General features: G+C 38.5%; 1 long non-coding RNA gene across 4 annotated transcripts in view; it reads left to right on the top strand.

Annotated features, from left to right (window-relative positions):
* Nucleotides 1-26,696, top strand: part of LOC115030388 (uncharacterized) — an 87,955-nt gene extending 61,259 nt beyond the window's left edge. For 2 of the 4 annotated variants that reach the window (XR_003835985.2, XR_015044842.1), the window contains exon 6: nt 26,321-26,696. This is a non-coding gene — a long non-coding RNA (uncharacterized LOC115030388). Of the gene's footprint in view, nt 1-7,617; nt 7,700-26,320 lie in introns of those variants that run through there. The other 2 variants (XR_003835983.2, XR_003835984.2) reach the window with 1 other exon arrangement.
* Nucleotides 26,697-26,879: the final 183 nt, after the last annotated feature.

Genomic DNA, 26,879 nt, shown 5'->3' with positions numbered 1-26,879 from the left:
TGGTTGGTTTTAATGTGTCTCTTTCTGACTTTATTGGTCCGAAACAGGACCAAATGTATTGCTATTGAAACTGATACAAGATTTACTGCTTAGAGAAGTACACTTTTAATTTGGGTCGTGCTTTTCTGCACAAACCTCAAAATGGCAGACATAGAGGACATCTTATTGAAAATTGTATTATATATTAAAATGTATTGTGCACACACAAACACACACACATAAAGTCATATTTAAATTAAATACATGACCTAATAAAATGAATTTAAGAGGCAGATACCCCAGGAAAGGGGCAAATTCCTATATTATCTTGCCCTCAAAGTACACTTCTCTATGCCTGCAGCTAAAATATTTGGGAAAGGAAGTTAGAAAGCTAGCAAAAGCAATACTGCCAGTCCACTTGAAGTCTTCAATAATTATGATGTGACCTAAGAACACCCAGTCCTTCCACCTACCATTTTTCGCGGAAGTTAAGCAAGCTACTGGAAGAACTGCCTTCACTTGTAGTGTTTTTGTCTACCAATTTTAAGATAAAATTTAACTGTTCACAAGCCTTCAGGTCCACAATGTTGCTTTCTTGAGCTATACCTTAAACTGAGCATGTTCAGTTGTGTATTTCAAAAGTTTTTATTTTTTTCTTTGTGAGTTTGTTATGTTTATATTATGCATTTGTGTATATTCATCCCTACCCTGAAACTTTTCAAAGACTTTCCCTTCACTCTCCTCCACTGTCTCCTTATCTGAGTATTGTACATATTCAAATGTGTAGTTATAAAATCTTCACAATCTATTTTAATAAGCATTTAACCTTCCCTCTGGCCCAGCACCCACTGGAGGTAGTGGAAGACAAATGTTAGGCTATGGGAGAGTAGACCTGTTTAGAAATAGTTCTTTTGGGGGCAATTCCAATCTTTGTTGTCAGGATATCAGCAGTCCATTCCAGTAGCAAACACCAAATAGGAATCAGCAACTGCATTCTTGTCCCCTTGACAGTCACCACACATGAACCAACAAGGGCAGTTCAATCCAAAAGAAACTACAAGGCTTGCCAACTGGCCTGAGGCTACAGAAGCAGCAAGAAGCTGCAGGAATCTCATGAGATGTTCTTTGCTAAGTTTCTCTCTATGGCATTACCACAAGTGGAGCTCAGCAAAGCAGGGTAAGGCAAACCAAGACATACATGTTGTTAGTGAAGAATGAATAGTGAGGCGGAGCAAAGCAAAACAATGTTCAAGCTCCCACTCTCTGACGAGTCATTATTTATATTACTTCTAAATATCATGTGTCCTTTTATGTGTTTGCTATAGCAAAACATCCTTTCACCTGTGTCTTCATCAAGAGAACATTCTTTTACATGTCTGCTTTTGCAAAGCATTATCTCACCTGTGTGCCCTAGCAAAATATCATTTGACATAACTGCCTTTCCAAAGAAACCAGAAGTTTCCACCTCACAAATGTGTATGTTTACTTTAATAAATACACCTGCTTGCACATAGATATACAGAGGCTCCTGAGATGAAATCGCTCTGTTTTCTTTGTTTGAGGAGAGCATTGTTGAAATTACTTCCTGAGTTCTCCTTATGTGCTCCATGTAGCAAAGCTTTGTCTATTCCTGTGTCATTAGTCTTTGCTTTTTTTGACTTTATATTCACTAAAATATAGTTTCACTTAATTCTCTCATACACTTCACCAGGTACTCCTTGGAGAAGAAGGACTGTTAAACTAAAAAAGGAGGACATGAATAAACAACTATGCTTTGTATACTTTCATTAGCTATTACTATATTTTTATTAGCTTTGTTTGCTTATGAATTGTTACAAAATAGTTATTGTTTTGGAATTTTAGTGCACTTTTATTTAGACCATAATCATACCTCCAACACCTCAGAGTCTATTTTCACAGCCTTAACACAACCAATGGCTGTTTCTTTATTGGTTTTGTTTGTTGGTTTGTTTGTTTATTCATTCTTTCATTCACTTTACATTTTGATCACTGTCTCCCCTCCTGATACCTTCCTCTCACAGCCCTTCCCCCTCTTTCTCCACTGAGAGAATGGTACCCTCCCACCCCCACCCCCTTTCTGGATATCCCCATACCCTGGCACATCAAGTCTCTTCAGAGCTAGGTGCTTCTCTCACTGAGGCTGTACAAGACCCATGTGAAGACCAAGCTGCACATATGCTACATATGTGTGGGGTTGGGGGTAGGTCCAGGCTGTGCATGCTCTTTGATTGGTAGTCAAGTCTCTGAGAGCCCCTAAGGGTCCAGGTTAGTTGACTCTGTTTGTATTCCTGTGGCATTTTCATCCCCTTTGGGGCCCCCAGTCTTTTACCTAGCTCTTCCATAGGAGACCCAAAGCTCCATCCAATGTTTGGCTGTGGGTGTCTTCATCTGTTTAACTCAGCTTCTGGGTAGAGCCTGTCAGAAGACACTCATGCTAGGCTCCTGTCTGCAATCATAACAGAGTATCACTAGTAGTGTCAGAGATTGGTGCTTGCCCATGGAATGCGTCTCTAGTTGGGCTGGTTATTGCTTGGCAATTCACTCAGTCTCTGTCGCATTCTTCATTGCTGCATTTCTTGTAGGATACATTTTGGAAAGTTTTGTGGGTGGGTTGATGTCCCTATTGATCCACTGTGGTTCCAGCCTAAATACAGGAAGTGGCCTCTTCAGGTTTAATATGCCCACTGTTGTGAGTCTCAGCTAAGGTCACCCCCACTGATTCTTGTGGGCTTCCTCTATTCCAGGTCTCTGGTATATCTTCAAGATCTCCCCATTCATTCTCATGTTCATCTGGCCATCTGCCCTATCTTTCCCCATACCTGATTCTGACCTCCTTCAACTCCCTTTCCCATCACCTCTAGCACCCAGTTCCCTCCCTCTATCTTCCTCCTCTGACTATTTTATTTCCCCTTCTAAGTGAGATTCTTAGGACCTCCCATGGGCCTTCCTTATTTTTTAGCTGGTTTTTGTATGTGGAATATAGCAGCAGTGTTGTGTTTTATAAAAAAGGTAGACTGTGTGTGCCAGGATATTTTTGGAGAGGCAAGTATGGTGAGGTGGGAAGGGTGCCTTGGCAGGCCCATGCTGAGACATCCCTTATCCCTGAGGTACCAGCCATATGACATGTATAGTATATAATAGATTATTTAGGACATGGGAAGAGGAATTAAGAATGCAGGAGATGCAGGAGAGAGAGAGAGAGAGAGAGAGAGAGAGAGAGAGAGAGAGAGAGAGAGAGAGAGAGAGAGAGAGAGGCCAAACATCCTCCTTTATAGTAAGCCAGGTCTACCTGGCTATTGCTAGGTAACTGTTGTTCAGAGCATAGAAGGGATGCTAACAAGCATAATATCTATGGATATTTTATGGATAGTATCCACTTCTCAATGAGTGCTTACTGTAGGAGGAACAGTGCAGCTGTCTCTGCTTAAACACTGGGGCCATGCAGCTACAAAGGCATCTCCTTCAGGAGGACCTAATTGGGAATTGCCTGAGAGACCAAAGATTTCTGATACAGACAATGCCAGCCAATCTGGAACTACTGTTTAGAAGAGAAACTTTCACAGGACCAGTGGAGGGTATTAAAGAAGATCCCAACAGCTTTCAGATGAGCTTACCATTTCATTTCTCACCTGCCCCTGGAGTCTGTGCTATTGATTCCAGGGAGGTCCAGGGCACAGGCAACATACATACCATGCATGTTCTTTTGAGACTGGGTTACCTCACTCAGGATATTCACAAGCCCCATCTATTTGCCTGAAACATTCTTGATGCCTTTGTTTTTAATAGCTAAATAGTTTTCCATTCTGTAGATGTACCAAGGTTTCTTTATCTATTCTTCACTTGAAGGACATCTAGGTTGACTCCAGTTACTGACTACTACAAATAAAGTCACTAGAGAAATAGTTGAGCAAGTGTCCCTGTGGTATAGCAGGATATCTTTTAGGTATTTTTCCAGGAGTGGTAAAGCTGAGTCTTGAGGTAGATCTATTCCTGGTTTTCTGAGAAACTGTCAAATTGATTTCCAAAGTGGCTATACAAGTTTCCACTCCCACCAGCAGTGGAGGGGTGTTCCTCTTATTCTAAGTCATTGCCAGCACGTGTTATCACCTGAGTTCTTGATTTTAGTGTTTCTGACCAGTGTAAAATGAAATCTCAGAGTTGATTTGATTTTCATTTCCCTGATGACTAATTACTTTGAACATTTCAAGTGTCTTTCAGTCATCTAAGATTTCTCTATTGACAATTCTCTGTTTAACTCTTTACATCATTGAGAGTTCAATTTGTTTTGCCTAAATATTCTCAGGTATGAGGCCAACCACTGGAGAGTGGTGGGTCTACTAGACAAAATACCTTTAAAAAGGACTCTTATCCATCTTTCAGCAGTTATCAGTTGCTAATGAATTCTTAGCTAGAAGTGGGACTTTATGCCTTCTTGTCCTTTCCATGCTGGGATGGAAAGGGCAAGAGAATGTGTGTAAACCATGTGCAGCTGTCAAAACCACTGTGAGCTTATATGTGTAACTGCCCTTGCATGTCTATAAAATACAGGTTCCTGATAATCACCTACCCCTGCAGACTCTTACAGTCTTTCATCCCCTTCTTCCACAGTGATCCTGAGCCTTGGGACCAGTAGTCAGAAGTGTGAGCTAAATATACTATTTAGGATTGAGCTCTCTGCAGCTTTTTCTCAATAACTTGACCATTTGTGGGTCTGTGCTAATCAGCATCTATGCATATGAAAGCTCTGATGAGAGTTGAGAGATGTACTAATCTTTAACATGTATGTATGTAAAATATCCATACACATAAAATAAAAATAAATATTCTTCATAGTAACCCAACACTATTTTTCATTGGATAGAATCTATACCTAGCATCTTGACAAGAATCTGGACTCGGTGGATCATGGACACTAGGGGGAAAACTACTGCTCTTATTCTGGTAAATGGACATAATGTTAAACTAAATTATAAATTCACTAGACCAAGGGCCTGTGCATGCAAGGCAACGACTCTAAAAGTCCTACCTTTGAGCTGTACTTCAACCTGGTATGACTTATATTTTCACACCCTTGTGTGGATTCTAATTCTAATACTTCCAATTTTAATAAATACATGCATACATGTGTGTATGTATGTATGTATGTACGTATGTATTATTTGCTGGGAGGAAATAAGTCCTCTCGCAGATCTGCCTCAGGAACATTTTCTTGTTGGCCAGTGAGTCAAGTTTAAGTTTATTTTCTACCCAGTCACATGAACATATCCTCTTACATGGTTTCCTAGAACCTTTATTGGTCTACTCTTTATGTGTTCTTCTATTTCCATGATCAGCTTGCAGGTGACTGTTTGTATATGATAGAAAGGGAATTTGGTAATTTTCCTGTATGGAAATCTAAGTGACTCCATTGCTGAGCACACATTTTTCACCAGTATTTTTATCAACTCAATACGAACTAAACAAACTTTACCAACTAGTCTATAATGTCACCTTAGTCATTAGTCAACTGAGAATTGTCTCTGAATTCTAATGTCTGGTGTACTGCTTATCTGTACTTCGGGCTATGCTACTCTGACTTCCTGATGATTTCTCTTGATAACAAGAAGTGTAATGCTGCATATCCAGGTGGAGTCTCACTGAGCTGCTGTGCCTTCTAAACATTTTACCATTCTTATATAATTATATTATCATCTTGATAAATTCCACAAAGAAAACCCTTGCACATTTAAGTGGATTGTGTAGGATGTACAGGTTAATGTCAGGATAATTATCTTCTAATATATCTTGAATCTTCCAATATAATAAAATTGTATCCTATCACTTGGAAATTATTTAGTTTAAAAAATAATTTAAGCTTAGAGGATTTATATTCTATTATGCAAATTTCGTGCACATAGACCATGAGGATTTCTGCACTTTTGACTCTCCCACCCTGCTCCTTTGTCTCTCCTCACTTCTGGGGGTCCCTTTCCTCTTGGAGACTCTGAATCAGAACTCCAAAATCTCTCCACCCAGTTTGCTAGGTTCCCACCGGTGAGTTGCTATGACACCAGTGCTTCAATTTGGGGCATCAGGCAATCCCTCTCTCTGGAACTCAGTCAACTTGCTTCGAGAAGAAAAACACCACATAATCTTAGTTCAGAAACAATAGTAATTCAATCTCTGGGCTCAACAACTAGGATCCTAATCTTGAAAGACATATTAAATCTACTTTCTCTGGTGGTGAACTCTGGTGGATTTGCCATAAGCCAGGAGACACTAGTAGCTACTTCATCTTGTTCTCATGTTATCTCTGTCCCAAAGGACCCTCTCTCTCACCTCCTCGTCTCTTTTCCTATCCAACCATGAAGTTGTTCCTACTCGCCTAGTGATTGCTTCCTTTTTTATTAGGAGATTGGTCCACAAGAAGTCACCTGAGTATGGGACTCACTCGTTGTCCTTCCCCTCCCAGGAGAGGGGAATTTGCATCAAAATACAAATAGGATCAGGCCCATCCACAACACATGCTAAATAGTTCATATTCTGTTTTCATATCATATAAACTTGTTCCTCACTCCTACCTCCCTCGAGGCCCTCCTCCTCACATGTACATTTTTCTCTTTCTATTTTCACATGTTTGTGTGTTTGTAGTTCATAGATATATTCAAATCTAGATTACTCATAAGAGAGAAAACACTAAAATTTAGGCTTTTTTTTTTTTTTTGACTAGCATGAATAAGACTCAAAACACATGGATGCGCTTACCTAAAGTTCTTTCTATGACAAAGCGATAGATAGGCCTATGGCAGCTCTATATTTAATATTTTAGGAACTTCAGTGCTGATTGCTTTCATAATGGCTGCACTAGTTTTAATTCCCTTGACCAACCTATAACCAGTCTTCTCTTCACACCATCATTAGTATGTATGGTGGCTTGTTTTCTTCTTGATACCCATTCAGACTGGGGTAAAAAGAAATTTCAGGGTGGTATTAACTTACATAATCTGATGGCTAAAGATATTTCAAATGTCCTTTAAGTGTTTACTAACCACTTACGTTTCTTCTTTTCTGTCATTCGTTCCTTTATATCATTTAAGTTTAAGCTTATGGCAATTCCATAAACATATACAATGCATTTTTATATAATGCAGCCTCCATTACTTTCTCCTGTCCCCCTCTCTTTCCATAGAAACTTTTCCAACTAGCTCTCTCCCTTACTTGTTTAGGTGTGATTCACTGAGTTAATAATTAGAACTGCTTATATGATTGATCATAGATGGGGTTTGTTTGTCTAATTTGTTTTCTTGTTTATTGACTAGATGATTTGGGCTTTTTTGTGGGGTATTTTGAAGTTTTTAAAAATATATTCTAGTTATGAATCTACAGTCAGATATATCGTTGATGAAGATTTTCTCCCATTCTGTAGGCGGTTGCTGATTAGTTTCCTCATTGTACAGAAGCTTATTAATCATGCAATCCCAGCAGACAATTGTTGTTATTATTTCATGAGCTATTGGAGTCCTATTCAGACAATACAGATGTTTTGAAAATCTTTTACTAGATTTTAATAGGGGCTTTCTTTTCATGCATTTATAGTCAGTATCTACTTATTTATCTGGGTCTTTCTTTTTGTGACAGTCTCATTGCATTGACCAGGTGGTGGCAGACTCCTGGGTAGAGAAGACTCTCATGTCCGGACATTCTGAGCCCCATGTGCCGAGCTAACCTAGCTATTATAAATAGCACCCTTTAAAGGTACTCAAATATCAGTGCTTATGATGAATTTGTTAAAAAATAAAAACCCACACTTTTGAATAACAAAATTTTATATATGCATTTGAAAAACAAAACTAAAATGTGTGTGTGTTAAATAAACCTTACACTTACAGGGTACATAAATAACCTTCAGAAAACTTCAATTAAGATATCCACTATGAGAAGAAATTATGTGCTGAAAATTATTTAGGATCCCCTCACTGAATCCCTCCTGTTCTCATCTCCACACCTCTATACCCCTCCTCTTATCCATCCATTGGGGAAAGACTGAGCTAAGAGAGTACTGAGAATGACAACCGGAATCAGGGAACATCTCTATGACAAGCTAGAAACCTAGTGAAATAGAAAGTAATGAGGATACTTGTAGCTAAGACTCCCAGCAATGGGAGATATAGAGCTGGAACCAACCATTTCCTGCAACCAAGCAAGACTTCCAGAGAGGCGACTGGGACACCAACTCAGCCACAAAACTTTTGATCTGTTATTTTTCTTGCCTGTAAGATGTGCTAAGTAGGGTAAAAGTGGCACAGTACTTGTCAGAGTTGCAAACCAAGGACTGGTCCAGCTTGAGACCCATACCCTGAGAATGAGCCCACCCTTGACAGCACAGAGGCTGGATATTCCAGAGACTAAGTATAGAAAATGATTTGTAATCACATTCTACTATACTCATAAATTTATGCCTAGTTCAATTATCATCAGAGATGCTTCACCCAGCAATTTAGGGAAGCAGATTCAGAGACCCACAGCCAAATATTAGGCAGAGGTTGGGGAATCCCATGAAAGAGGGAAAGGAAGGCTAGTAGGAGGCAGAGGGTCAAGGACACCACAAGAAAACCCATAGCATCAACTAGCCTGGGCTCATAGGAGTTCACAGAAAATGAACCAAGAACCAGGGAGCCTGAATGGGGCTGACCCAAGCCCTCCGTACATATGGTACAGTTGTGTATCTTGTTCGTGTGGGACTCTGAACAGTGGGAACAGAAGCTGTCTCTGATTCTCTTGCCTGCCTTCAGAACCCATTCATTCTACTGGGTTGCTTTGTCTAGCCTTAATAGAGAAGAGGTACCTAGTCTTAAACATGACTGATTGATATCCATGGAAGACTTGTCCTTTTCTAAAAAGAAATATATATGTATATTCTGCATTATGTGATAAATATTATTTAGAAATATTATTTTTAAATATTTATGTTTATCTAGAATAAAATTATTTAGAAATAAGTATGCACATAATATTATATATGTTTATTTTTAAATAATTATTTAGGATTGTCAATATTTAAATAGGAGATTTCAATGAAAAAAATCAACTTCTAAAGCAGTTAAATAGATTTATTATATCCACGAACACAGTTTATAAATATTTGTGTATTTTCAAAATAAACAATATCTGCAATAATGATAGTTTTTCTTTCTAATTACTTTCCCTTACAAATAAAAAAAAAAAACAAAACAAAAACCAAAAAACCAAAAAACCAAAACCTTGTTTTTGCTTCTCCAGTTTTCAGATTTTCAGTGCAATGATGATTAGAAGTTATGATAGTAGCTGTCCTTCCCAATATCACAGGAGAAGATTCCCAGGCACCACTAGATTAAAATGGTCCCTTCTTTCCTGGACATCTATGGGTTTAATTTGAATACTTAGTTTGCCAAATGTTCTCTGCATCTTTTGAAAATCTTTGTCCTTTATTCTTTCTCTTTGGGAGAAGGAATTGCTTCAGCTTTTAATGAGCACTTCCTGTGGATTCTTGGGCTATCCCCCACTTTATCACAATGTACCATTATTTGCTTTGTACATGACTAGGCTTTAATTAACATTAGTTTATATTTGTATCAATATTCATGACAGAAATTGATCTATAATTCTCCTTTCTTTATTGTCCTCAGTAGGTTTTAATTCCAGGGATATTCTGAAGGAAAAATAAAAAGAGAGACAAAATAAACTTTCACTCTGTCAATTATCTGCGATACTGTAAGTTAGATTCATATTTCTCTCCCAGACTTTTGATAGGCATTACAGATGAAGCAACCTGGGGTTTTGGGACTTTCAATATTGAACACTCTTCTGTATTAAACCTCTTATACCTCTCAGAATTGTTGTGCTTTCTACTTTCTGTCATTTTTGGTAAGGTTTCTGTAGTCTATACACTGGATGTGTTTTCTGTTTGAAAGACAGGTTTTCATAATATTCTCCAATGATCTTTCATTTATAATACTGCTCCAGTTTTCAGTTTGTATCCTGGTTCTTTGTGGCTCTTCCTTTGCTGCTTAGTTTGTCAAGTCAAAGGTTAATTAATTTTATAACTCTTTATACAAAACACACAAGCAATAACAAAAAAAACCCCAGCAGCTTTATTGATCCCAAGTATTTTACATTTATTCTAAATTCAATTAATTTCTCCCCAACATTTGCTACGTGCTTCCTTGTACTTTATCAGATTTAATTTGTTCCTCTCCCCTTACTGTTTCAGAAGGATGCTGAGGGAGTTGGTTTCACGTTTATCTCCTCCTACTTATAAACTTCCATCTATCAAAGACTGAACTGCATTACTGGGAGATTGAACATATTTATAAATTTTAACTTCAAACTTCTGCCTGTTTTTTATTTACTCTTGAGTAAATGTAGGTATATTCTTTAATTTTAACAATATAAGAGATTCCTTTTAGCTATTGTTTATTTTTTAATATTATTTATAAGATACTAGTTATATACCATCTATGATTTTAATCCTGTGAAAGCTCTGATAATTCATTTTACCACCATATTTTGTATATTTGAAAATAATGATTAATGGGTTTTAACTGCAGCCACACTAGGCCTCAAATGTAACTTATAATTCGCATTTGCTATATTGCTGTGCAAAATAACCAGCAATGAAACCCCTTCCATGAGTGGGATTGGTCTGTTCCCCTTTTAGTTCCTTCTAAACTGTGCTTCTCACATTATGAAGCTACATTGCAATGTAGCACCTTATACTCTACTTGTTACAAAGTTGTATGAGTATTATATTAATTAGGATGTTGTCCCTGTACCCTCTAGTGAGTCTAGCTAAGGGTTTATCTATCTTGTTGATTTTCTCAAAGAACCAACTCCTCATTTGGTTAATTCTTTGAATAGTTCTTGTTTCCACTTGGTTGATTTCACCCCTGAGTTTGATTATTTCCTGCTGTCTACTCCTCTTGGGTGAATTTTCTTCCTTTTTTTCTAGAGCTTTTAGATGTGTTGTCAAGCTGCTAGTGTGTGCTCTCTCTAGTTTCTTTTTGGAGGCACTCAGAGCTATGAGTTTCCCTCTTAGAAATGCTTTCATTGTGTCCCATAGGTTTGGGTATGTTGTGGCTTCATTTTCATTAAACTGTAAAAAGTCTTTAATTTCTTTCTTTATTCAATCCTTGACCAAGGTATCATTGAGAGGAGTGTTATTCAGTTTCCACGTGAATGTTGGCTTTCCATTATTTATGTTGTTATTGAAGATCAGCCTTAGTCCATGGTGATCTGATAGGATGCATGGGACAATTTCAATATTTTTGTATCAGTTGAGGCCTGTTTTGTGACCAATTATATGGTCAATTTTGGAGAAGGTCCCATGAGGTGCTGAGAAGGTATATCCTTTTGTTTTAGGATAAAATGTTCTGTAGATATCTGTTAAGTCCATTTGTTTCATAACTTCTGTTAGTTTCACTGTGTCCCTGTTTAGTTTCTGTTTCCACGATCTGTCCATTGATGAAAGTGGTGTGTTGAAGTCTCCCACTATTATTGTGTGAGGTGCAATGTGTGCTTTGAGCTTTACTAACGTGTCTTTAATGAATGTGGCTGCCCTTGCATTTGGGGCATAGATATTCAGAATTGAGAGTTCCTCTTGGAGGATTTTACCTTTGATGAGTATGAAGTGTCGCTCCTTGTCTTTTTTGATAACTTTGGGTTGGAAGTCGATTTTATTCGATATCAGAATGGCTACTCCAGCTTGTTTCTTCAGACCATTTTTTTTTAAAAAAAAAAATGTTTTTTAGCCTTTCACTCTGAGGTAGTGTCTCTCTTTTTCCCTGAGATGGGTTTCCTGTAAGCAGCAGAATGTTGGGTCCTGTTTGTGTAGCCAGTCTGCTAGTCTATGTCTTTTTATTGGGGAATTGAGTCCATTGATATTAAGAGATATTAAGGAAAAGTAATTGTTGCTTCCTTTTATTTTTGTTGTTAGAGTTGGCGTTCTGTTCTTGTGGCAGTCTTCTTTTAGGTTCGTTGAGGGATTACTTTCTTGCTTTTTCTAGGGCATGATTTCCGTCCTTGTATTGGTTTCTTTCTGTTATTATCCTTTGAAGGGCTGGATTCGTGGAAAGATAATGTGTGAATTTGGTTTTGTCCTGGAATACTTTGGTTTCTCCATCTATGTTAATTGAGAGTTTGGCCAGGTATAGTAGCCTGGGCTGGCATTTGTATTCTCTTAGTGTCTGTAGAACATCTATCTGTCCAGGCTCTTCTGGCTTTCATAGTCTCTGGTGTAATTCTGATAGGCCTGCCTTTATATGTTACTTGACCTTTCTCCCTTACTGCTTTTAATATTCTATCTTTATTTAGTGCATTTGTTGTTCTGATTATTATGTGTCGGGAGGAATTTCTTTTCTGGTCCAGCCTATTTGGAGTTCTGTAGGCTTTTTGTATGATCATGGGCATCTCTTTCTTTAGGATTGGGAAGTTTTTTCCTATTATTTTGTTGAAGATAATTGCTGGCCCTTTAAGTTGAAAATCTTCATTCTCATCTACTCCTATTTTCCGTAGGTTTGGTCTTCTCATTGTGTCCTATATTTCCTGGATGTTTTGAGTTAGTATCCTTTTGCATTTTGTATTTTCTTTGATTGTTGTGCCGATGTTCTCTATGGAATCTTCTGCACCTGAGATTCTCTCTTCCATCTCTTGTATTCTGTTGCTAATGCTCACATCTACGGTTCCAGATTTCTTTCCTAGGGTTTCTATCTCCAGCGTTGCCTCACTTTGGGTTGTCTTTATTGTGTCTACTTTCCTTTTTAGGTCTAGTATGGTTTTGTTCATTTCCATCACCTGTTTGGATGTGTTTTCCTGTTTTTCTTTAAGGACTTCTACCTGTTTGGTTGTGTTTTCCTGTTTTTCTTTAAGGACCTGTAACTCTTTAGCATTGCTCTCCTGTATTTCTTTAAGTGAGTTATGAAAGTCCTTCTTGATATCCTCTACCATCATCATGAGATATGCTTTTAAATCTGGGTCTATATTTTCGGTTGTGTTGGGGTGCCCAGGACTAGGTGGGGTGGGAGTGCTGTGTTCTGATGATGGTGAGTGGTCTTGATTTCTGTTAGTAGGATTCTTACGTTTGCCTTTCAACATCTGGTAATCTCTGAAGCTAGCTGTTATAGTTGTCTCTGGTTAGAGCTTGTTCCTCAGGTGACTCTGTTACCCTCTATCAGCAGACCTGGGAGGCTGGCTCTCTCCTTAATTTCAGTGGTCAGAGTATTCTCTGCAGGCAAGCTCTATTCTTGCGGGGAAGGTGCCCAGATATCTGGTGTTCGAACCTGCCTCCTGGCAGAAGTTGTGTTCCACTCACCAGAAGTCTTAGGATCCCATGGGTAATCCTGTGTGGGTCCTTGCGGGTGACCGAAGACTCCACTGGCAAGGCACCCTGGTGCTCGAGTGGACCGGAAGGGACTTGTGCCCCAGCTCAGGCCAGGTTGCGTGCTTCCCTAGTTAATGCAGTCTCAAGTTCTGCGTGATTGGATTGGAGCAGATGCTGTGTTCCACTCACCAGAGGTCTTAGGATCCCGTGGGGAATCCTGTGCGGGTCCTTGCGGGTGTCCAGAGACTCCTCTGGCAAGGCACCCCCGGTGCTTGAGTGGACCTGAAGGGGTTTTAAAGTCTTTTTAAATTCTTTATAATACCATGTACCTTTTGGTTAATATTTGCATCATATTTTCCCATATTTTTCTCATAATTTTCATTGGGTATTTTAGGGACAGAATTCTTGCAAATACAATTAAATGATGGTAAATATATTGGAAGAGAATAAAACCTGAATAGAACAAATAAAACATATCCATCAGCTTTAGTGGAAATTAGTTCCACAAGCAGGAAGGAATCCCTTAAAGCCTTTCTCTGTGGAAGCTCTGGGATCTGCCTCTCCTCCATCCCTCTTATTTGCTCATCTCTGATTTATAGCCATGGAAGTTGTTGAGCTAAAGGCAAATGAGAGCAGATTTAGGGAAGACATTAACTTCAATATTGCCTAAAATAAACCAAGATACAAATTTACTTATTTATTTATTTTTTGAGATATTTACTTTATTAACATTTCAAATATTGTCTGCTTTCCTGGTTTCCTTCCGAAAACCCCTATCACATCCCCCTGGCCCTGCTCACCAGCCCACCCACACCTCATTCCTGGCCCTGGCATTACCCTATACTGGGGCATAGAGCCTTCACAGGACTAAGGGCCTATCCTCCCATTGATTACTAACTAGGCCATCCTCTGCTACATATGCAGCTGGAGCCATGATTCCCACCATGTGTTCTCTTTGGTTGGTGATTTAGTCCCTGGGAACTCTAGGGGTTACTGGTTAGTTCATATTTTTGTTCCTCCTATGGGACTGCTAACTCCTTTAGCTCCTTGGGTCCTTTCTCTAGATCCTTCATTGGGGACCCTATACTCAGACCAATAGTAGGGTTTGAGCATCCACCTCTGTATTTGTCAGGCACTGGTGGAGCCTCTCCAAATTGTATCTTATATCTTGGGTATTCCGAGCTTCTGGGCTAGTATCCAATTATCAGTGAGTACATAGTGTGTGTCCTTATTACATGTTGGAGCATCTTCTGGGTATATGCCCAGGAGTGGTATTAATGGGTTCTCAGGAAATATTATGTCCAATTCTCTGAGGAACTGCCAAACTGATTTCCAGAAAGACTGTACCAGCTTGCAATCCCACCAGCAATGAAAGAGTGTTCCTCTTTCTCCACATCCTTGCCAGTATCTTCTGTCACCTGAGTTTTTTATTTTAGCCATTCTGACTGGTGTGAGGTGGAATCTCAGGGTTATTTTGATTTGATATTCCCTGACAGCTAAGGATGTTAAACATTTCTTTAGGTACTTCTCAGTCATTCGGTATTCCTCAGTTGAGAATTCTTTGTTTAGCTCTGTACCCCAGTTTTAATAGGGTTATTTGGTTCTTTGGAGTCTAACTTCTTGAATTCTTTGTGTATATTGAATATTAGCCCTGTATCGGGTTTAGGATTGCTAAAGATCTTTTCCCAATCTGTAGGTTGCCTTTTTGTCTTAGTGACAGTGTCCTTTGCCTTACAGAAGCTTTGCAATTTTATGAGGTCCCATTTGTCAATACTTGATCATACAGCATGAGCCATTAGTGTTCTGTTCAGGAATGTTTGCCCTGTGCCCATGTGTTCAAGACTCTTCCACACTTTCTCCTCTATAATTTTCATTGTATCTAGTTTTATGTGGAGGTCCTTGATCCACTTGGACTTGAACTTTGTGCAAGGAGATAAGAATGGATCAATTTGCATTCTTCTACATGCTAACTGACAGTTGATCCAGCTCCATTGGTTAAAAATGTTGTCTTTTTTCCCACTGGATGGTTTTAGCTCCTTTGTCAAATATCAAGCGACCATAGGTGTGTGGGTTCATTTCTTGATCTTCAATTCCATTCCATTGATCTACCTGCCTGTCATTGTACCAATACCGTGCAGTTTTTATCACAATTGCTCTGTAGTACAGTTTGAGGTCAGGCATGCTTATTCCACCAGAAGTTCTTTTATTGTTGAGACTAGTTTTCACCATCCTAGGTTTTTTGTTATTCCAGATGAATTTTCAAATTGCTCTTTCTAACTCTATGAAAAATTGAGTTGGAATTTTGATGGGGATTACATTGAATCTGTAGATTGCTTTTGGCAAGATGGCCATTTTTACTATATTAATTCTGCCTATTCATTAGCATGGTAGATCTTTTATCATCTGAGATCTTCAATTTCTTTCTTCAGAGACTTGTAGTTCTTATCATACCGGTCTTTCACTTGCTTAGTTAGAGTCACACCAAGGGCATTGGATATAATTTGTGGCCATTTTGAACGGTGTTTTTTCCATAATTTATTTCTCAGCCTGTTTATCCTTTTTGTAGAGGAAGGCCACTGATTTGTTTGAGTTAACTTTATATCCAGCGACTCTACTGAAGTTGTTTATCAGGTTTAGGAGTTCTGTGGTGGAATTTTTGGGGTCACTTAAGTATACTATCATATCATCTGCAAATAGTGATATTTTGACTTCCTCCCTTCCAATTTGTATCCCTTTGATCTCCTTTTATTGTTTAATTTCTGTGGCTTCAAGTACTATATTGAATAGATAGGGAGAAAGTGGCCAGCCTTGTCTAGTTTGTGATTTAAGTGGGATTGCTTCAAGTTTCTCTCCATTTACCTTAATGTTGCTACTAGTTTGTTGTATATTTCTTTTACTATGTTTAGGTATGGGCCTTGAATTCCTGATCTTTCCAAGTCTTTTATCATGAATGGGTGTTGGATTTTCAAATGTTTCTCAGAATCTAATGAGATGATCATGTAGGGTTTTTTTTTCTGAGTTTGTTTATATAGTGGATTATATTGATGGACTTCCTTATATAGAACCATCCCTGAATCCCTGGGATGAAGCCTACTTGATCATGATGGATGATCATTTTGATGTGTTCTTGGATTCAGTTTGCAAGAATTTTATTGAGTATTTTTGCATCGATATTCATAAGGGAAATTGATCTGAAATTCTCTTTATTTGTTGGGTCTTTTTGTGGTTTAGGTATCAGAGTAATTGCAGCTTCATAAAATGAAATTGTAAGAGTACCTTCTGTTCCTATTTTGTGGAATAATTTGGGGAGTATTGGAATTATGTGTTCTTTGAAAGTCTGATAGAACTCTGCACTAAACCTATTTAGTCCTGGGCTTTTTTTGGTTGAGAGACTATTAATGACTATTTCTATTTCTTTAGGAGATATGGGACTGTTTAGATCGTTAATCTGAACCTGATTTAACTTTGGTACTTGGTATTTGTCTAGAAAATTGTCCATTTCATCCAGATTTTCCAATTTTTTGAGTATAGGCTTTTGTAGTATGTTTTAATGATTTTTTGGATTTCCTCAGTTTCTGTTGTTCTGTCTCCATTTTCATTTCTGATTTTGTTAATTAAGATACCGTCTCTGTGCCTCTAGTTAGTCTAAGGGCTTAGTGTGACTAAGAGTTTATCTATTTTTTGATTATCTCAAAGAACCATCTCTTGGTTTGGTTGATTCTTTGTATACTTCATTTTTGCTTCCATTTGGTTGATTTCAGCCCTGAGTTTGATTATTTCCTGACATCTATGCTTCTTGGGTGAATTTGTTTCCTTTTGTTCTAGAACTTTTAGATGTTCTGTCAAGCTGCTAGTGTATGCTCTCTACAGTTTCTTTTTGGAAACTCTTATAGCTATGAATTTCCCTCTTATGAATGCTGTCATTGTGTCCCATAAGTTTGGATATGCTGTGGCTTCATTTTCATTAAACTCTAAAAAGTCTTTAATTTCTTTATTTCTTCCTTGACCAAATTATCACTGCGTAGAGTGCTGTTCAGCTTTCACTTGTATGTGGACTTTCTATTGTTTATGTTTTTATTGAAGATCAGCCTTAGACCATAGTGATCTGATAGGGTGTATGGGATTATTTCTATCTTCTTGTATCTGTTGAGACCTGCTTTTTGACCAATTATATAGTCAGTTTTGGAGAAGTTACCATGAGGTGCTGAGAAGAAGGTATATTATTTTGTTTCAGGATAAAATGTTCTATAAATATCTGTTGAATCCATTTATTTGAAAACTTCTGTTAGTTTCACAGTGTCTTTGTTTAGTTTCTGTTTCCATGTTTGGTATATTGCTGAGAGTCGAGTGTTGAAGTTTCCCACTATTATTGTATGCGGTATAATGTGTTCTTTGAGCTTTAGGGAAGTTTTTTTTTTTATGAATGGGGGTACCCTTGATTTAGGAGCATAGATATTCACAATAGAGAGTTCTTCATGGTAGATTTTTTTTCCTTTGATGAGTATGAAATGTCCTTCCTTATCTTTTTTGATAACTTTAGGTTGGAAGTTGATTTTATTTGATATTAGAATGGCTACTCCAACTTTTATCTTGGGACAATTTGCTTTGAGAATTGTTTTCCAGGCTTTTTACTTTGAGGTAGTGTCTGTGTCTGCCACTGAGGTGGATTTCTTGTATGCAGCAAAATGTTGGAAACTGTTTATGTATCCAGTCTGTTTGTCTATGTCTTTTTATTGGGGAACTGTGTCCATTGATATTAAGAGATATGAAGGAAAAAAGATTGTTGCTTCTTGTTATTTTTGTTGTTAGAGGTGGAATTACTTTGTGTGTGTGTGTGTGTGTGTGTGTGTGTGTGTGTGTGTGTGTGGTGTGTGTGTGTGTGTGTGTGTGTGGTTATTGTCTTTTTGTTTTGTTAAAAGAAGATTATTTTTTTTGCTTTTTCCTGGGTGTAGTTTCTCTCCTTATGTTGAGTTTTCCATTTATTATGCTTTGAAGTGCTGGATTTGTGGAGAGAAATTGTATAAATTTGTTTTTGTCATGGAATATCTTGGTTTCTCCATCTATGGTTATTGAGAGTTTTGCTGGGTATGGTAGCCTGGAATGGCCTTTGTGTTCTCTTAAGGTCTGTATGAAGTCTTCCCAGGATCTTCTGGTGTTCATAGTTTTTGTGAGAAATCTGTTGTAATTCTAATAGGTCTGCCTTTATATGTTACTTGACCATTTTCCCTTACTGTTTTTAATATTCTTTTTTTGTTTTGTGCATTTGGTGTTTTGATTATTATGTGACAGGAAGAATTTTTTTTTCTGATCCAATCTATTTGGTGTTCTCTAGGCTTCTTGTATGTTCATGGGCGTCCCTTTCTTTAGGTTAGAGAAGTTTTCTTCTATAGTTTTTTGAAGAAATTTACTGACCCATTAAGTTGGGAATCTTCAGTCTCTTCTATACCTATTATCCTTAGGTTTGGTTTTCTCATTGTGTCCTAGATTTCCTGGATGTTTTGAAGTAGGATCTTTTTTCATTTCACTTTTTCTTTGATTGTTATGTCCATGTTTTCTATAGTATCTTCTGTGCCTGAGATTCTCTCTTCCATTTCTTGTATTCTGTTGGTGATGCTTGCATCTATGGCTCCTGATATCTTTCATAGGTTTTCTACCTCCAGAGTTATGTCTCTTTGTGTTTTCTTGATTGTTTCTACTTCCATTTTTAGATCCTGGATTGTTTTTTTCAATTCCTTCATTGGTTTGGATGTTTTTTTCCTGTAATTCTTTAAGGGATTTTTTTTTGTTTCCTCTTTAAGGGATTCTACCTATTTACCTGTGTTCTTCTGTATTTCCTTAAGGGAGTTATTTATGTCCTTCTTAAAATCCTCTATCATATGAGATATGATTTTTACCTCCACATGTTGCTTTTCCAGTTTGTTGAGGAATCCAGGACTTGCTGTCATGGGAGAACTAGGTTCTGATGGTGCCATCTAATCTTGGTTTCTCTTGGTAAGATTTTTGCATTTGCCTTTCACCATCTGGTTATCTCTGATGTTAGATGTTCTTGCTGTCTCTGGCTAGAGCTTGTTACTCCTGTGACTCTGTAAGCCTGTTTCAGTACTTCTGGGAGACCAGCTTGTTCTCTCCGCAGAACTTGTGTTCAGAGGGCTCTGAAACAGCCCAAGCTCTGGGTGCAGACGGCAGACCAGAAGTATCCTATCCCAGCTGTTCCACTGATATTGTGCCGCATGTGATCTTGTCCAGCCTCACTCCATACAGTTACTGGAGAGAAAGTGGCTATCTTACCTCTGAGCTCAGGATTAAAAACACTCCTGGGAGAACAGGTCTCTCCTGGAGCAACCTGTGCACAGCAGGCTGTGGAACAGCCTCAGCTCATGGGTACAGATGGCAGACATGAGTTTATTTATTTATTTATTCAATCTTTTCTCCATTTATCTATGTCTTTCTATCTACTATCTTCTATCTATCTATCTATCTATCTATCTATCTGTCTGTCTGTCTGTCTGTCTGTCTGTCTGTCTGTCTGTCGGTCTATCTATCTATCTATCTATCTATCTATCTATCTATCTATCTACTTTGCATTCCTATTACAGCCTCCACCCTTCTCCCAGTCTATTATTTATACATTCCCTTCCACCTTCCCTTCTCCTCTGAGAAGAGGGAGGTCCCACCTTGGTACTACCTGACTCTGGCACCCCAAGTCACTGCAGAATTTGGCACATTTTTTTTCCCACTGAAGCCAGACAAATCAGTCCAGTTAGAGGAACAGGATTTTCAAGTAGACAACAGCATCAGTTGTTGGGGTACCAGCATGAAGACCACGGTATGTATGTGTATGTATATATATATATATATATATATATATATATATATATATATATATACATACATATTTACATGTTTATATGTATGTTCTTTGGTTGGTTCTGTATGTGGGAACCTCCAAGGGCAGGATACAATTTTCTGAAGTTACAAGATGTGTGATTTTCCTCAATAAACTGAGTCCAAGTTAGATCAGCGATCTCATTCTGGAATTCCAAGATGTCCAGCCAGGCAATTATGCCAAAGAAAACAATCTACTATCTGTTCTGAATGGGCATTTAGGGAAGATGGTGATAATGCATATCATTTCGCTGTGAGCATGGTCATGTGCCTTAGGCTAAAATAGGAAGAACTGAGCAGAGAGTGAGAGAACCAAAGTGTGAGTGAAATGATGGGTGACAGAAATGTACAGCTGAGCAGTCTGTGACCTTGAGTTTGGTTGATCATTACTCAGGTTTAGTCTGAAAAGTGAGTCCCCTGAGGAGTGCCCATCACTGGATATGACAACCTGATTCTCTTGAGACAATTCTTCCTGCTTCCTGGTGGTCTCAGGTTGGGCTGATTTGTCTATGTGCTATTCACTTTCACAAATGTGAGGTGACTGTAGATTATGAACAATGATTAGAGACTTTCTGATGACTTCTCAGGGCTTTGCAATATAATACTAAGTGTTGACAGCAAAATGTTTCATTTATTCTTATCTTTGTTTCTTCAGCATTGAACATAGGAAGCATGGGTTTGACACCCCTTAAAAAACTGATATGCTTATATGGGCCTGGAGAAATGGCTCAGTGGTTAAGAGCACCACTTTCTCTTACAGAAGATTCTAAGCACCCACATGGCAGCTAACAACTGTCTGTAACTCCAGTTCCAAATATATCCATATCTTCTTTTGGTCTCCTTGGGCAATGCATGCATATGATGCATAGACATACATGCAAGCCAAACACTCATACACATAAAATAAAAATATGTAAAAATAATTTTTCAAGATTTTAGTATGTGTAGGTTTATATTTTTCAAAACCTTCTTAAATAAGTGTACTTAAATGCTTTAACCTCCCTTCTAGCCTGCCTGCCACCAGAGGTAGTGGATAGGAAAGGTGAATAGGCCAAAGGAGGATGTAGAAATAGTTCTTTGGAGTGAATCCAATCTGCGTTGTCAGGATATCAGCATTTTAGTTCACACAAATCAGCAGAAGTAGCTCAATCCACTAGCAAACAGCAAGCATGAATCAGTAATGATAGGTCCACAAAAAATTGTGAGGCTCTGCCAATTGGCCTGAGTCAATCGGCAAGAAGCCGCCATATCACCACCAGAAGTTCTTTGTATTTCCCTCTATAAAGTCATGACCAACAATGAATGGCAGAGAGTAGCAAACCAATACAATACAATGTTGCCCACTCTTTAGTGGGTTATATTTATATCCTTTCCAAACATCACATGTTCTCTCTAGCAAATCATCTCATGCTCTTTTTCCAGGCTACTTCCAGAAAAATTTCACCTGTCTGTTCTCAGAAAAACATCTTCCCATGTGTCTACTTCAGCATAAACATCCTCTGATTAGACAGTTTCCAGAAAGAAAAAAAAATCACGACACAACAGTCTTCAAAGAAGCCAAAAATTTCCACTTCAAGTATGTTTATGCTCGTAGTTAAGCAGGAGTCTAATTCCCAAAAAATGAAGTGTGAAAAATAAAAGTAGACGTGATAGACCTTTAACTTGTTTGTAGCTACATTGTGAGTCTGATGAGGAGAGCCTTTTAGCAAAAGCAGTTTCTATGTACCTTTCATATGCTTTCTATAGTTTAGAATCCCAATAGGAACTATCATGCTGAGAATAAAAATGCTCCAATCCAAGGGTAAAGGCTCCTAACACTAGCACAAATGCCTGATGCCTGTAGCAAAAGAGATCTTATTTCCCAGTACAAATAATAGACCCACAGATACATCTACACATGCATACTTGCTTCCTTTTGTTTCATCCATTGTATTAGTTGTTACACTGTTATGAATAGGGCAGTCTTCCAGGGAGAATTTCTATTACCTTAGTTCTGGCTAATAAGACTAATAGTAAGTTCATATTCCTATATATGGTTCTACCTTCTGTCTGTCTGTCTGTCTGTCTACTAACTATAATCATTTTCTCTCAAGAATAGTAAGAACATGAACCTAGAATTAGGTCCAATGACCAGAGGAATCTGTAACCTTTAGAATAACAACGATTGACCCCTTAAAACAAATTTTGAACTTTGTTTCAGGAAAAGTTCTAGGAAAAGAATGAATAAACTTCTTAGTCACCAGAGAAGAGAAGAGAAGAGAAGAGAAGAGGAGGGGAGGGGAGGGGAGGGGAGGGGAGGGGAGGGGAGGGGAGGGGAGGAGAGGAGGGGAGGGGAGGAGAAGAGAGCGGAGGGGAGGGGAGGGGAGGGGAGGGGAGGGGAGGGGAGGGGAGGGGAGGGGAGGGGAGGGGAGGGGAGGGGAGGGGAGGAGAGGAGAGGAGAGGAGAGGAGATCAAGGAAAAATGCCACGTACTGTGCTTGGTCAATTGATTTAACTGAGGCTACTTATAGGAGCACAGCTAAGGGTTCCCAGCAGGATCATGAGCACCTTATTTGCAGTTACACCTTTAAGACAAGTACCTAGTCTATAGCAACATTCAATTGCTTATATTTCCTCTAGAATACTAACTCTCTTTCTTCTCATTTAATGACAAATGTAAATAGGTCCAATCTTTTATTGGTCCAATCACCTTTACTACCAAGGCATACCTAGAGGGCTGTATTTCATAATTCCTTGTAAGGCTTGAGAATTCATCAAATATATTAATATAATCAAACCACAATTTTGTGACTATAGTCTATACATATCATACATTACTCTTTCTACAAACTGTCCCATCTAGAGATTCTATTATCCTTTACCCTTGTCTGGTTGCTATCAGTAAGGGATGGAGGCATCCCAGGAATAGAGAAATAGAGTCATCTACCTAGTGTCCCCTAGAACTTACCTATTGTATTAGTGGTTCCAGGGCAGATAGGATTGTCTGTTTACTCTCCCCTGGCAAGGCACAGAGGGACCAAAATGATGATTCCGTCTAAGTCCAGGTAATTGATACGGAGTTTGTGAAGTCTACTTTGTGAGATCATGGATAAGGGGTTATTTACAGGAACGTGGGAGATATATAACAAAGGCATGGGGATGGATGATGATCTGGCGGCAACTACATGAATGGAATTCTCCTCCATCAAACTTCCATCTCCTATAGTTCAGCATTCACTGACCCATTTGCTTGTAGTACAGAATTACATACTGTTGAAGGGTTCAAATGGGAAGACAGAGTATCTGGGCTCTCAGGTGAAGGTATAATGGCCCTTCCCCTTTCTCTTCTATGAGGAAATGACAGCAGGTAGATCTTGCTGAGGGTCTTCTGTGGGTGTTATTATAGCAGTTATGATTAAAATGACAATGGCTATGTTATATCCAGAGGACAGTGTTTCACAACATTGTCACAGAAAAGAAAAAAAAATCAAAGATGAGAGGAATTGAGAGTGAACAACTGAGACTTTATTTCAAAGTAAAATCATAATATGCTTTGGGGGCTCTTGCAGAGCAGACAAAGCTTCTGCGAATGGATTGCAGTGCCTAGTGTTGTAGGTAGTTTACTGTGAGGGAACACTTAGAGGGGAAGATCATTCTTGAATTATGGTGGGGTAAAGACAGAGAGTTCCAGGAAAGGATAGGGATACATATTTCATTATTCTGTACTTTGTATGGGTGTTTAGATGTGTCCCAGCATCAGGTGCATGGTGATAGCAAGGCTCATACAGGGAAGATGCCATTACAAGGAAACAAAGGTACTTAGCATTGTGCTGTAAGGACACATTAGTGGAATCCAGCTTTAGCTACTGTTGTTTATTGTGAATTTTTAAAGCAATCACGAGGTATCCTAGATAATCCCAGGAAAATAAGGAAAGCAGATTACACAGTTGGCAAAGGGGGCTAGAGCTGCATGGCTGTTAACTCACTGTTCACTCTGCCTTTTTTATTTTCCTGTGCTTATCGAACATAACTTGTGGTCACTCTGTAATTTACTTATCTTTCTTGACTACGGTATTACATAAGCTGAAATTTGAAGGTATATCTTTGAGAACTGGCTATTCCCTATACTTCTATCTGATATGGACATGTGAAATACAGTCAATTTCTTTTTGATTTTTTTCTTTGTTACTTTTTCTGCAACAAAGAGTCTCTACCACCCTAGTGATTAAGAAGGCAGATAAAAATTTCTGTTTCTCCCCAAACAAGTAACTGACATGGCTTTGCAGTGATTCTTTAAGCACATTCTTTTCCTTCCTTGAATCATTTTGGTCTATGAAACAAACTGACAGATAAGTAAACAAAAAAACCCATTAAATTTTAGAAACACAAAACCTGCATTCAGTCTAGGACTCTAAAATGAAGGGCAAGGTTGCTGAATCTTACTGAGAGCTGAGCAAACACAATGGAGTCTGGGCTTTGATGGGCCAGGAAGATGTGTGGTGGGCTGGGGTAGTATGGATAACAGGTAGACTCTAGCAGGGACTTTCTCCTTGGCAGATCAACTTCCGAGGTGAGAGTTATTTAGAGTACTATGTCTGGCTTACATGGTGGGCTCCCAATCACTTGTACCTGTGAGAAGATCTTTGCCTAGCAGAAAAGGGTATGAGACAGAGGAAGTGTCCAAATCCATTCACCCTTTATTCTTCCCCTGTGGATTTACTTTATATTCCCTATCAAGGGGGCACTTCCCCAATCAATTCTTATATCTATAACCATCTGTAATCTCTCTGAATATTGAATTCTAAATATGACTAAGAAATAGATTTGGGATAGCAGAACCCCTTCACCCTCAGTCTCCCATGACCATGTCCCATTAGAGGACACTGGGTTTCTTATATTCTCTTATAACTCTTTTCTGGAACCCGTATTACCTCATTTGAACCAGGAGCTCAATACTGGATTTATGGCTAATAAACAACAGACACCTTTGGCAGATAGGACACAGTCCAACCAGGACCTGGCAATCAGAGCTGCAGCTGGCAGTGTGAGTGCTATGCTAGCTGACAGGGAACATATGAGGAGTCAAACCCAGTAACTCCAAAATGTCTTAATTTAAATGTGTGTCAATACTTGCAAGTAATGTGAAAAAATTCCCAGATATAACTTCCTAAACTTTCAGGAATCTCAGAGCATCATGCCAGTGTCTCCACATGGGTAAGACAACAGTGAATTTTAATGAAGCTTCCCTGCCCCACACATACACCTCCCAGATAGGGGCTGGGATCTGCACTGCACGGTGCCACTGGGCCCATTTATTTTTATATATACTTCTGACCTGCATGCTTCTAAATTTGAGAACCTTGAAAAACTCCTGACAGTAAACTCCCATTGCTTTTGTGGCAAAGTGTCTTAATTATCTTTAAATCGCAGCATGCTGTAAAATGCCTGGACCACATTTAGCAACTGAATTGAGGCCAGGGAAATAGTTCAATGAATACTTTAAAAAGCTGTCAGTTTATAGAACTACTTCTTTATTGTTACTAATAAAGTATATTTGTTATAATTAATACCTGATGCCACAAACATATCCATTCCTGCAATAGTTTCTTCTTGAGCTTTCGAAACACACAATAATTAGAGGTGCTCACAGGGAATAAAAATGACAGTGCCAGTAACTGGCTTCCTTTTGTTGGGTATAGAAAAATAATTAGCACAAACTGCTCGATAGGGGAAGAACAGAAAAAGGAAGCCCAGAGTGCAGAAGACCTCACTGGATCCAGATATTTGTTAGGGCTCTGATAATTACTAGAAGGAGTTTTATGAGGCAAGTTTGAATGAAAATTCAGTTACCTAACTGAAAAGACATGTTTATGCCATAAAATTGGAATAATGGAATATACTGATATACAGTATACCCCATACTGATTTGTATGGGGTATCTCCTTACCAATTATTAAAAAACTTCACGTTTTTCTTTTTTAAAAAAGTGTTTGTATTTGTTAGCTAATGTACAAGCTACTGGCAGATGGTAATGTTTGCTAAGATCTCCACTGTAACACCCAAGTCTCAGACACAGACACAAACAAGGCATCTGTGTGTGAAAGTCTCACTGTCCCTCTTTCAGATAATGCAGGCATCACAGGCTTCTTCAGAGTACTGTGACCTCAGAAGATTTTGGAACATCCGCAGACTGGAGAAGATTAACCGGATTTATATGTACTGATGGGAAAGGACCACTCAGCACCTGGTGATAGCACCGTATTCAATCAAGGGAAATTAAATTCTAACAGGATTAAAGGAGTCAGCAGCTAATACATGGGAACACGATTTCCTGCAAGCTGAATTGCACACTGAAAGCCCATCTTCCATGGGTAAATCCACTAAGGACATGACACAATGCATTAAAGAAGGAGGCCGCTCAAAATATGTACAGCAAGCTAGCTCTTCCTTCTGCCATGGCAACACAGATGTTCTGAATCTTTTAAGATACATTACCTTTTTTCTCACCAGTGACTGTAAAAACATTAATCAATGTGTGCTGTGGAAACAACCTAAGCAAACTGAAATTATATCATGGTTGTGATGTCACCACACACAAACACACACATGAAAACAATAAAGGAAATGATAGAAGTCATGAATTCATTTCATTATTCCCAAAATGTCATTCTTGCATTTGTTAC

The sequence above is a fragment of the Mus caroli genome, unplaced genomic scaffold (genome assembly GCF_978045245.1).
Source record: "Mus caroli unplaced genomic scaffold, Mus_caroli_1 scaffold_2, whole genome shotgun sequence".
Lineage (NCBI taxonomy): Eukaryota > Metazoa > Chordata > Mammalia > Rodentia > Muridae > Mus > Mus caroli.
The sequence above is the reverse complement of the archived record's forward strand: the minus strand, read 5'-3'. Positions and strand labels throughout refer to the sequence as shown.